Source organism: Penaeus vannamei, chromosome 38, assembly GCF_042767895.1.
Source record: "Penaeus vannamei isolate JL-2024 chromosome 38, ASM4276789v1, whole genome shotgun sequence".
NCBI lineage: Eukaryota > Metazoa > Arthropoda > Malacostraca > Decapoda > Penaeidae > Penaeus > Penaeus vannamei.
This window is the reverse complement of record NC_091586.1, coordinates 10,345,541-10,358,040: the sequence shown is the minus strand read 5'-3', so window position 1 is coordinate 10,358,040 and position 12,500 is coordinate 10,345,541. Positions and strand designations below refer to the sequence as shown.

Below are 12,500 nucleotides of genomic sequence, written 5' to 3'. Positions count from 1 at the left end.
GTTAGGCTCGCCGCAGTGTTTACATGACCTCCCAGACTCACCGTCAATAATTTGCCAAGCGCATTGGTAACCTAGTCTTAGTCTGAATAGTATGACTTCGGTACCTCTTTTTGTATTTGGAGGAAGGGCCAGTGGCTCATAGCCTGAAGCATCTGAGTACCACTTGGCAGCAAGCGATTTTGTGATGTTTTCTCTATGTGCTCCCCGGAGGACCGCACACGCTGCAGTTTTGGTACCTTGGCTCAGTCCCCTTCGGCTGGGTTTAACGATCATGGAGGATGGGGGCATACCCCTGCCCTTTTCGGCTAGTTTATCAGCAAGCTCGTTCCCTTGTATGCCTATGTGGCTTGGGACCCAGTTTATGATGATTCTTCTACCTTGACTAAGGATTCTTTGGGCTATGTATAGTACTGTTGTCAAGAGGTAGATGTTATCTGGGGGCATGCTATGCTGTAAACTGTCAATAGTTGCTCTTGAATCTGTATGAATGACAACGTGCCCTCCCCTCAGGGACACGTGTGTCAATGCTTCCATGATCGCAACCGTTTCAGCCTGAAGCGTTGAGGCATTGTCAGTGACCCTAATGGATGCTGTGGTATCTTTTGTTGCAAAGCCGGCGCCTGCAGTATGGTTTATTGGATCCACGGATCCGTCCGTGTAGTAAGTTATACTACCCGGCGGAGTTATTTGTTCAATGACCCTTTGTGCTTGTGCCTTTAGGCTAGGCATGGAGTATTGATCTTTTCTCATTGTGAGATTTAGAATTGAGAATTCGATCATTTCGTTTGCCCACGGCGGGGGTTCTTTGTAATCAGGGTGAGGGGAGTCCATACCCTTGGCAAGCAATGAATCTTTTAGTTCAAACCGTATCAAAACTCTGGCTGTATGTGTGAGCCAGGAATTGTCTGCAAACAACTGATAATCTTGTTGTAGGCGTCTGAGAACTCTTTGTCTTAGATAGTAGTTTGTGGGTGCCTGCAGGACCTTGGAAAGGAACTGTGCTGCCATTAGATCTATTCTAGTGTCCATGGACGCTAAATCAGCTTCCATGAGGAGGTTGATGACCTTTGTCCACTTAGGTGCACCTAGAATGATCCTGGCTGCTTCGTTTTGTATTGTTTCCAGTTTTTCTTTTAATGTTGTGCTGGAAGCAATGAGGGCGACAGATGCATAGTCAATAATAGGACGGACAGCATGTACATAGAATGATCTTAGTACTTTGTGTCCTGCTCCTATGTGTCTCCCTGTCATGACTTTCATGACTGACAGTCTTTCCTTGGTTCTGTCAAGCAGGTATTGGATCTCCTTTTTGAAAGTGAGTGTGTGTCCTATCTATACACCAAGGTATAGATATTCCTTCACCCATTCCAGATCCATACCCTGTATGGTGAGTTTTTTGTTTCTGACATTGGTTCTCAGTGCCATTGCTTTGGATTTTGATGCTATTTTTAGACCCGTCCTACAACACTCTTCAGACACCAGGTTCAGACAACGCTGAGCTCTAGTAAGGCAGTGGTTGCCAGAGGCTATGATTGCCAAGCCATCTGCATAAGAGATGATCTTGCATCCCTCTGGCAGGTGAATGTCGAGTATGTTGGACATGAGGGTATTAAACAGGGCTGGACTAAGAACCCCTTCCTGAGGAGTACCATTTTCAAGTGGCATGTGCTGTGAGAGGTGGCCTTGAAATCTGACATTTGCTGATCTATTTTTAAAATAGTCAGCTATCCAGGCCAAGATTCTGCCTTTGACTTCTTTGTGGATTAGGGTCTCTTGAATGGCAAGTGGACTTGCCAACTCAAAAGCCTTCTCCAGGTCAAGGAAGACAACCACGGCGGGCGAGGTGCAGATTGTGCTTAAGAGTGTGGAAATGCTATGAGCAGTGCTCTTACCCCTTGTGAACCCATGCAGGTGTTCATGGGGGGGACCCGTTTTCCATCGGAGCCTGTTGAGTACCATTTCAGCTGTTTTACCCAGGCAGCTGAGAAGAGATGGGGCGGTACTTGCCAGGCTCCTTTGGCTTTGGGATGGGAACTATTGTGGCTTGTTTCCAGCTCTGGGGCACCGTGGCTGTTTGCCAGGATTTGTTGATAACCTGCAAGAATGCAAGTTCTCCTGCAAGGCCTAGATGCGAAATGATGGGGCGAGAGATCCCATCAGATCCCGGTGCTGACCCAGAACTGGATTTGTATGACTTTCTTAGTTCCCTAAGAGAGAACAAGGCATCTGCTTCATCAGCTTCGAGTGCCTTGTCTCTTATGAGAGCAAGTCTTTCTGGATTTAAGTTTTGTTGTTTTTCTCTCATCATTGGAGGCAGATTGTTGGTGCTGGTTCTGGCAGAGAACTCAAGCACCAATCTGTTAGCCTCTGATTGTGGGTCATAATGAGTGCATTTCGGGGCTTGGCGGCTTGTCGCTTGCCTGACCCGTTTCCACAACTCTGTAAGGCTGGTCTGGTACCCAAAAGACTGGCACCATTCCAGCCATTTTTCCTGCCTTACTCTGTTGGCAGTTTCCTTGGCATCCACAACAGCTTCCCTCAGCAGGGCCAGATTGTCGGGAGATCTTTGCCGTCAGAAGTTTTTTCTACACATATTAACCCTGTGGTTGACCTCTTTGATCTCGTCATTATAGTACCAGGCGTCTTTGTGAGTTCTGGACCATGGACGAGTTTTGGGAATGGTTTGTGAGGCTGCCTGGTTTATGGCCTGGATTAGCCTTGCCTCTAGCACATCCACATTTTCATTATTGTTATTGGGTTCATTGTCTTTCAGACATCGAGCCAAGCCTTCTTGGAAGGCAAACCAGTTGGCCTTGTCAGTTTTTCATTTAGGAATGTGATGTGGTCTTTGGGCTGGACTTGCATCCATTAGTGTGGTGACTATGCCGTAGTGATCACTAGTAACCGTATCATCGACACACCACCGAATTCTCTCCACCATTGTTGCAGTGGCAAAGGTGAGGTCTAGGACCCCTCCCTTCACATGCGTTGGTTCTTTGGTGTTGAGAAGAGCGATCTCAGGGAATGTCTCAAGCACTTCTGCTATGTGAATGCCTGCCGCGTTCGGCCTTTTGCGGGGATTCAGCATGGCCATGTGTGCATTGAAGTCTCCCCCTATGATCACTCGGTCTTGTGCTGCAGTAGCACAGACCTGGTTTAGATCTAAGCTCTCACACAGTGGTTTGCTATAAATATTGTATATTTTTATAGAGCCCCCAGGTAGCTGAATCTCAACAGCAAGAGATTCAACACCATCTCCACAGTGCGGCGGATTGGCTATTAAGGAGCAAGGGATAGCTTCTTTTACCAGGGTCATCAGGCCTCTAGCACCATCCAGGTTTGGAGTGGTGAAGGCATGATATCTTGAGAAGCACACGGATCCCATTGTTAGTGTCTCCTGGAGCATGACGACGTCAATGCTCCTTGCTCGCACAATGGACTGGAGAAATGAGTTCTTGCTTTTATAGCTACAGATATTCCACTGCAGTATGCTTAGATTGTGTGCCATGATGGTTACTCAGTGTCACTTGCTTCATCTTCCGATGCCCCAGTGCTGGTGGTATCAGATAAATACAGATCCTCATTGATTGAGGATTGTACAACTTCCTCTAAGTCAGACACTCCGGTAAAGGCCTTACCAGGGGGTGTAGGGCCTAGGTTGGAAGTGTCACCTCGGGTCGGAGGACGAGACTTTGGCTGTACAGACTCGGCCTGCTGCACAGTTTCAGCCTGTCCTGACAGACTAGCTAGGGATTTATGTGATGTTTCTTTTGAAGCTAGCCTGCCATCCGAGGATTTAGTGAGGGTGGCGCTGCTCGTTATCGGTTTGGAGGCTTCTAGCTTCCTTCCCTTCAGAGCCGCCACAGTTTGGGTCATAGCCGTCATGGCGACCTGCACTGCTTTCTCCGCCTCCTCACTGGTCCTCCCCAAGGCTGTTGCTACTGCAGAAACTACAGCACTCAACAGGAGAGTCATATCTTTCTCGTCAAAGAAAAGATTATCATCTACTGGGGGGACCATTGCTGTGGACTTTGAACCTTTTTCCCTTTGGTTCTTTATTGTGGTTTTGACACTAGCAAGCTCGGGCATGATGTTTTTTGGCACAGTTTGGACACGGCTGTTGTGTCCTTCTGGCCATCTTTGTGTGCCTTAATACACACTTCCGTTTCGTGTGCCTCGCTGCATACACCACATTTGGCTTTGGCCTTGCAGTTGGCCTGGTGATGCCCGAATTTTTGGCACGTGAAACACCTCAAGGGCTCTGGCACATATGTCCTGAGCTTGTATGAGCCCCAGTTACCCAGATCAAGGGTGGTGATTGGGGCTCCCTTGAGGATAACAAGGACTTGCCTGGTTGGAGACTTCCCTTTGGTCATGCGGGAAGCCTCCACCGCTTGTGGGAGAGACGTGATCACCTCCACGTCGAACCCTAGTGGAAAGCCAAGTAGCACCATCTTGGATTTTTTCTCTTGGGAGGTCAGTGGTGAGATACACACCTTCCTCCCATCTTTAAGCACCTTGATTTCCTGCAGGAAGTTCATGGTGGCTTTGTCTTTGGGGGCAATGATCATGCCCTCATCTCTGGAGATTCGGATTGATAATCTCACATTTCTTTCCTTCTCCAATGCTCTTACCAGCTGGTATGCATTGTCGAAGTCTTCAGTTTTTTTTGGTACCTTAAACCGCGTTAGTCGACTTGGGGTGTGTTCTGCCTCTTCAGAGTCAGTTTCTACCTTCGTCGCTTCACACTGTTTTGGCTGGTACAGCTGGAGCCCCTTCTTGACTGAGGGAGTTCTGAGGGGAGTTCAGGCTTCCCTCAGTCTGGTGTGCATGGACAGACTTTGTGGTTGGTGTTTCTGTCTTGTGCTTGCTCGGTTCAGCAGGCCGGACACGTTCGGCCTGCTTTTGGGTTTTCTTTCGCCCCCCCCCTGCAGCCTTGAAAGGCTCCAGGGTGACTGCCATGGTCTGATTCATTTTGTGGTGGTCATTAGAGAGTTGGAAATAGATTGGTCCCCTTTCGGGGGTTATCTTTATACCTCCTCTCTAGGTGAGGTCTGAAGAAGGGCCTCACAAAAAGCTCTGATCCCTACACTCGACCCTTCAGCACCACAGAACAGATCCCCCTGGGTGGGCTGAACTTGGAGTTTTGGTGTGGTAAACGCTCTGCACCCCAATCCTGCTACAAGGGGGGTGTGATCACGTCACCGCAGCCCAGGCGAATGTTGGAAATCAACGTTTCCCGCAATCCCAGGCTGCACCAGGAAGTCAGAAAGAGAGGGCAAGAGTTAGACACCGAAAAGTCGCCCTTGGTGCGTGGCCACAAACTATGTCCAGGACCAGAGGGTCCAGACCTGGTTTGTAACCTCGCTCTCCAAGGGAGCGGTAGTGGGGCACTTACTACAAGAGAAGGCCTGGCCAATTGTCGCGGCGAACCACGAGAAATTGGCGGAGCTCTCTGTGTAGTTTGTTGTTAAAGAATATCGAAATCAAGCTCAAGTCTGGAGGCTTTAGCTCTGGAGAATCACGCCAAGTGAGTGACAATAATGCCTCGCCAATTGGGTGATCTCTCTCTGCACACCACAGGAGAGAGGGCCTGTGAGGTGTGTAGTACAGTGAAATGTATATTGTCAACTTATACATCTCTGGGAGATCCTTTGACCTCAGATATTTACCTGACTGCATGTACTCTGGCTCTGCTCTGATAGTGGGTGACTTGAATGCTAGACACCCGCAATTAGAGGAGATGGGCAATATCAATGATAACGGTAAGAGGTTTTACCTGTTTTTAAAGGATAGGCCTGATGCATGCTTGCTGGGTGGCAAAGAGGCAACACACATCAAGGGTGGACGGCTTAATTACGCCTGCCTGCTTGGCAGACAGGCGATTCAAGGAGAATGTAAAGTGGTAAGTGAACTACTCAGTGATCATTTCGCGTTGTATGTTAAGCTGTAGGGAAAATACTAGTTAAATTTCAGAGAAAACGGCTTTCACTTAATGTAAACGACAGAGACCAGTTTGTTTACAACATAGAGAATTGGTATAAACACTATACACCCATATGTTTAGATAGGTTCAACCGGAATTTGTTGAATGCGATAGAAAGATGTTTACCCACAACACCCAAGACATACAGAAAGGAAAAGGGTCGTGGGGGACGGAAAAACAGGTACTGCAGTGATAAGACACTTAAGGAATGGACATACATGCTAAGGTTGGCACACAGGGAGAGGGTACTAAAAGGCAAAAAGGAACAGGAAAAAGATATACTCCTTGATATATCAAGAATGTGTGGGGAAAAACGGAAAGAAGTAAGGGAGAAATACTGGAAAGAATTTGCGCAAAACATCGAGGAATGCAAAAACCTTAAAGAAATATGGCATCACGTCAATAAGGTGAGGGGCAAAACAAATAACCTCATCGGTCACCCACACCCAGAGGAGGAGGCAAACAAACATACTCAGAAATGGGCGAAGGCATCTTCACTGGTCTCATTGCCACAACACACTCGCGATGCTTTAAACGCATGGGAAATTGAACGAAAAGAACAAATACAGTCATCCTTAAATATTACTGCAGTAGCTTGTCAGACCATAACTATACATGAACTCTTAAATGCAATTAAAAGGGGGAAAAGTACATCGCCAAGAGAAGATGGCGTTACATATAACATTCTAAATGCATTAGTAAGCATGGAGAACAGCCCTTTATTAGATCTTTTTAACATGAGTTATTTGGAAGGTAAATTGCCGAAGGCCTGGAAAAAAGCCTTAATAATACCCATTCCTAAATCGTCAGGTGGATACAGGCCTGTATCTCTGACATCCTGCTTATGCAAGATGATGGAACGATTATTATTAAACAGACTAATGTATGTGATTGGAGATAAACTCTCTTGTAATCTGTACGGGTTTATGAAAGGGAAGGGAACATCTGATTGTCTAATTCAGTGTTTATCCAACGATGCAGAAAAGTGTAGAGTATTTGTTGATTTACAGGGAGCCTTTGATAAAGCCAACGGAGAAGTGATTATGTATGAGTTGGCAATGTTAGGGGTCACGGGAACGTTGCTTAAGTGGATCGGTGACTATTTGTCTGAGAGAAAAGCTTGTGTGTGGTTTCAAGGCTGTTTGTCAGAGGAAAAAAATCTTGAGCTGGGAACACCACAGGGAGGCGTTTTAAGCCAACACTTTTTAATGTATTGATGAACAGAATAGCCTCAGAGAGCTATCCTCAGGGCGTCCAGCCAATTATATACGCAGATGATATATTGATACAAGGGACTACACAGCGCTGAACAACTTTAGTAAACTTGCTCAAACATTAGGGCTGGTTATCAATGAAGAAAAGACAAAATTTCAAAGCAAACAAAGGGGCAACGTGAGAAAGTATTGACATATAAATATCTGGGAGTATACATTGGCTTTACTGCGTCAAGTAAAGATGCTGAGGTGAATCATATATTGACTCAGTGTAGGGCGCGACTACGGCCGCTCAGAGCACTTGCTTGTCGCGGTGTAGGGGCTGGGGTGCCCTTGCTGAGGCTAATCTACATGAGTACGATAAGAGCCTTGGTGGATTATGCAGCACCAGCACTTTCCACAGCCTGTCAAGGGAGACTCCGGAAACTTGAAACCATAAAAATTGAAGCTATGAGAATAATCCTCGGGTGTCAAATGAATGCCAGGATAGATATAATGAGAGCAGAGACGGGATTGCAAAGCATTGTACAGAGAGTGAGAGAGATCAATGCAATTGCGGCCATCAGGTTAATGAGAGGGACCGGTGGAAAGAAATTAGTGAGAGATATGGCCAGCGGTTTTAACATGAGGTCATTTTATAGGCAAGGCAAGCGAGGATATATGAAGGAACTGAGAAATAACATTCGATATTATGACCTGAAGGATTATTTTCATTCTCATCAGGCACCTCCTAAGGTGCCGCCATGGGAGGATCAGGATATTAACATAGATGTAGACCCTCTCTCTATGGATAAATCCATGTATGAACAGGTCAACTTAAAGCAACGTACAGCCATAAAATAAATAGTTTAACACGACTTGACATTGCTCATGTTTACTGTGACGGGTCAGTCCTAGAAGATGGCAGAGCTGGGTGCGGAGTCATCATCAGACAGTTCACTGGGAGCGGAGTGGTCACCACAAGCACTGGGATGAGACTGAGCAATCACATATTTTCAACACAAGCTGGACTATGGGCAATACTGACGGCGCTTAAAGAGATTGAAATCATTAATAAGGATTCCTACTTCTTTGTGGACAGCAGGGGAGCACTGGACTCACTTAACAGCAAGAACCCTGTGTTTGACCACATAGTTGGCGAGTGTCGTTTGATAGCTCATAGGTTGCGAGGTCAGGGACGTGTGATTGCATTTGTGTGGATCCCTTCGCATGTAGGTGTCACCTTCAATGAAGCTGTTGATGAGATCGCCAAGGGGGCGACCAGGAAGCACGAGGTAGACATTCACTGCATGCGGACTTAAACAGGCAAAGAGCAATATCTAGAGGACACAGTTAGACTATGACGAGGGCGAAGCGATTAGAAAAAGTGATACTCTGAGACACTATATGCATCTTGCGACGAACACAGACTTTGCTTATGGGAAGGGCAAGAGCAAATGGAAAGACAGTGTGTACATGAGAATCAGGCTTGGATATAAATACTATTGGGAGTTAGGCGCTCCAATAAGCGAGAAAGAAAAAGAATGCAGGGTGTGTAGTTTACCTAGATCACATACATTGACGCATTATATATTACAGTGTTCTATGCTTCAGACACATAGAAATGCAGAGATAACAGGTTTACCTAAACAGGCTGTATGGATGATTAGGAACGGTCAGGTATTCGAGATTTTGAAGAGGTACAGGCAATTTGCACCAATATCATAAACATACCTCGCAAATATGCATAGGTATGTAGGCTGTTACTTCTGCTACTATAATGTCTCCTACTTTACTGTTGATGAATGGCGTATGTTAGGCATCATTCTCCTGAAATACAATCATTCCACTCAAAAATTGATTCATCTCTTCTCCGGGATTATAATTATTTATTGCGTGCGCATATTTTTTGTGCGCTGTATTTGATTATGTAAGCCCAGGAGAGGACTTATCTGGATGAGAGTGGGAGTGATATATCACCTTACCGGTATGTAAGCCAATGACTCTGAATTCTTGTAATGCTTGTAATTCTTTATAATTTAAGTGCTGTATTTAATTTTAAATATTGTACCAAAGCTTTGTATAATGAATTGTGAGCCCGCACAGGGACTTATTAAGTAAGGGTGAGGATAACCTAAGTTACCTCATCCTTATGAGATGTAACCTTACTTTTGTCTCCATAAACGTGTCAAAGTCAAAGTCAGTCAAAGTCTCTCTCTCTCTCTCTCTCTCTCTCTCTCTCTCTCTCTCTCTCTCTCTCTCTCTCTCTCTCTCTCTCTCTCTCTCTCTCTCTCTCTCTCTCTCTCTCTCTCTCTCTCTCTCTCTCTCTCTCTCTCTCTCTCTCTCTCTCTCTCTCTCTCTCTCTCTCTCTCTCTCTCTCTCTCTCTCTCTCTCTCTCTCTCTCTCTTAAACGAAATAAAGTAGTAGTAAACAAAATGTTTTAAAAATGTAACTGGAAATAATATTTCACAAATTTGAAATGGCGGTCGTTGGCCTCTCAGATCATTTAAAAGTATGCTCGTAAAGATTTGTTGATGATGTAATAAGTGTCCTCTGCATATTATTATTTCATCTTAAACAGATCCATTAAATATTCTGAATAAACGAAAAACTTAGATGTAACAAAAAACATGAATGAAAAACAAGTTCCGAACACGAACCCGCTGTACATAAACAAACATAACAAGAGTAGTACAGGGAAGGACGGAACACGAAACACGAGGTAATTTCTCATCTTTGGCTTTAAGAAACTGGAAGCCAAGGTCAGCCTGAGCTGCGCAGGTAGCCTGGAATGTAGCCAATCAGTTTGCATACTTCTGGTAGTATCCTGCACCTTGTCACTAGGCAGGTCGAATAGGTCTGCTCAAGGGAGGCTACCTGTAGAAAGACCAGGTGACAAGCAGCTACAATGCCGTACATGCTCGTGTCAAAGAGTTTGAGATTGGTAAGTGGTATGGGTCAGGAAGGGAAAGATGTCCTGTGACATACGGTAGGAAAGGAGAGCTGTTATGTGGTATGAGCGAGGGAGAGGTATCCTGCTGTGATGGATAGGGAGGAGGAAATGTCCTATAATACTGGTCAAGAAGGTTGGGGTGGAGCTGGGAGGTAGTAGTGCCCTGGGTTGATTGAGAAGGAGGGAGAGATGACCTGTGATTTGGGGTAGGGAGGTAGAGGTGGGCAATTCTTGAACTAAGGAGTGCATCTCAATGACCTCCGTGCCTTTGGTCCATTGGCTAAGGCCTAAAACTCTATACCCCCAGAAAGATAGGAGCTGGAAATGGTTCATTTTGTGACAGTTAATCTCCAAGCTCTATTTTCTGATTATAAACACAATAGAGGGTTGTCCATTTGCCAGGGTGCTGAAGCTACGAAGGTCACAGCAGTTGTTTGAGTCTGTAGTATATTTTTGTAATGAGGGCTTACTTTTACTACCTGTATATTTTTTTCTCGAGGCCGTAGTGTTCTTTTATGTCTGCTAATAGGCATCATCCCAAGAATTAGTAAGAGATGTCTTTTGATCTGGGACGAGGAGAGAAATATCCTTTTATATAGGGTAGGATGGGGAAAATGTGCATGTAATATATGTTACTATTAGAAATCTATCTGCTATCTTTATGGTTTTGTTTTCTCAGTGGTAATAGTTGAGAGTTGCCAGTATTACACATGTGGTATTTTCAATTATGTCTTCTGTATCTACATTTCTACCAGATTTACATAGTTAATTTTTCTGCATAAAATTAATTTTCTCATTTGTCTGTCTTTTGTTTAGTCTTCCTTTTTTAAATAGCTGCCTGTTTCTTTATCCAACCTTGATATTTTTCATTTAGTTGTATATATTTATGTTTCATCCCTTGGTATGGCTTTATATTTGTGTGTATCAGCTCTTCACTTTAAACTTAACGCATTAGCAGATATACCATGTCAGAACTCTAGCACTGTAACATGTTTAATTTGCATTTCTGACATGTGTCATACCTATATTTTAACAATAAAGATTTTGAAATAAATTTAGCTGTTGCATCTTTATTTTTATTTTGTCTACTTTTTAGAAATATCAAACTCAAACCAAATTCAGATAAAGTCCAAATCTAACCAAATGTAGGATTTGAGGTTAAAAAACAAACTGGTTTAAACCAAACTTGATGTAAGAAATCAGCTCAAGCCCAAGGCCAATCCCAATCCCAGACCATAGCAAATTTAAAACTAATTTAATCTAAGATGTAAAGTTAGCAAATTGAAATAAAACCAGACTAGACTAAAACTGACCTAACCCATCATAAATTAAGCTAAACAAACCAAATATAAAACTAACATCAATCATAGTAAACCTACTATGATTGAGGTTGAGGTTTTTCTTTTTCTGTACTGTACTCTCATGTAATTCTTATTTTTCCCATCCATCAGAGGTTAACGAATTTGAGTTCATTGATGGATACACTTTATATGGGCTTTGAAATATGGCAATAAAAGGATTGCTTGCTTGTTAGGTAAGAAAAAATACCTGGTATCTTTAAGATATATATATATATATATATTTTTTTTTTCAGGACTGTGGTCCAACTGTAGTTGGGGATGGTGATATTGATCCAGATTTGATGTCTTTCCTTAATGCAAAAAGAAGAGAAGATCGGCTTACAAAGATGTAAGTACTAAAACAGAAGTAGGTAAGAGGTCTAGTCAGTTTTAATGTGGCTTATAGTATAAGTCTATTTATGTGCACCACACTCATGTGTAGTGTTATATGTAGTTTTAATTTGGAATATATTTGCCATTATTAACCATTTCTGATATTTTACTGTTGTTGAGGGTATTGTTTGAATCCATTAACTTGTGGATCCTTTTCCCCAATTTTTTGGGTGACAGAATTGGTAGAGTAGTTTTAATGCAGTTTTAAGAAAATGTTGATACAGTTTTAAGGAAATATTAGAGGCTTTTTTAAGTTTTCAGCGTCTGAAATATTTAACTTTGTTTTCAATTGTTATAGTCAAGAGTGAATAGTAATTGCTAGGTCAAACCATACATAGATAAGAATTAAAATATTTACAGAATTTAATATTTGTACACAGAGACACCTATACCACAGACCTGGCTCCTCGATGTGTCCTAAATCTTCTTGAGAAAAAGGGATGGTCTGTGGTGTCCAGCACTGGTTTTGAGCAGACTTGTGTCTGGACTCTTCATAAGGATGAATAACAAGCTCTGCAAAAGCATACTTCTTTTTATTTCACTGTCTTGCTAACATTTAAATTATTAGGAGAATGTGCTTATGTATTTGGTAATTAAAATAAACCTTCTTTATGCTATTAAGTGATTAACTTACA

General features: G+C 43.5%; 1 protein-coding gene across 1 annotated transcript in view; it reads left to right on the top strand.

Annotated features, from left to right (window-relative positions):
• Positions 1–11,726: 11,726 nt before the first annotated feature.
• LOC113807604 (NADH-cytochrome b5 reductase-like) overlaps positions 11,727–12,500 on the top strand; it is a 1,909-nt gene continuing 1,135 nt past the window's right edge. Inside the window, exons 1-2 of the mRNA XM_070115752.1 lie at positions 11,727–11,843; positions 12,246–12,500. The exon at positions 12,246–12,500 is cut by the window's right edge and continues 1,135 nt beyond it. The gene's annotated coding sequence lies outside the window, so the exon portion shown is untranslated. The remainder of the gene's footprint in view (positions 11,844–12,245) is intronic.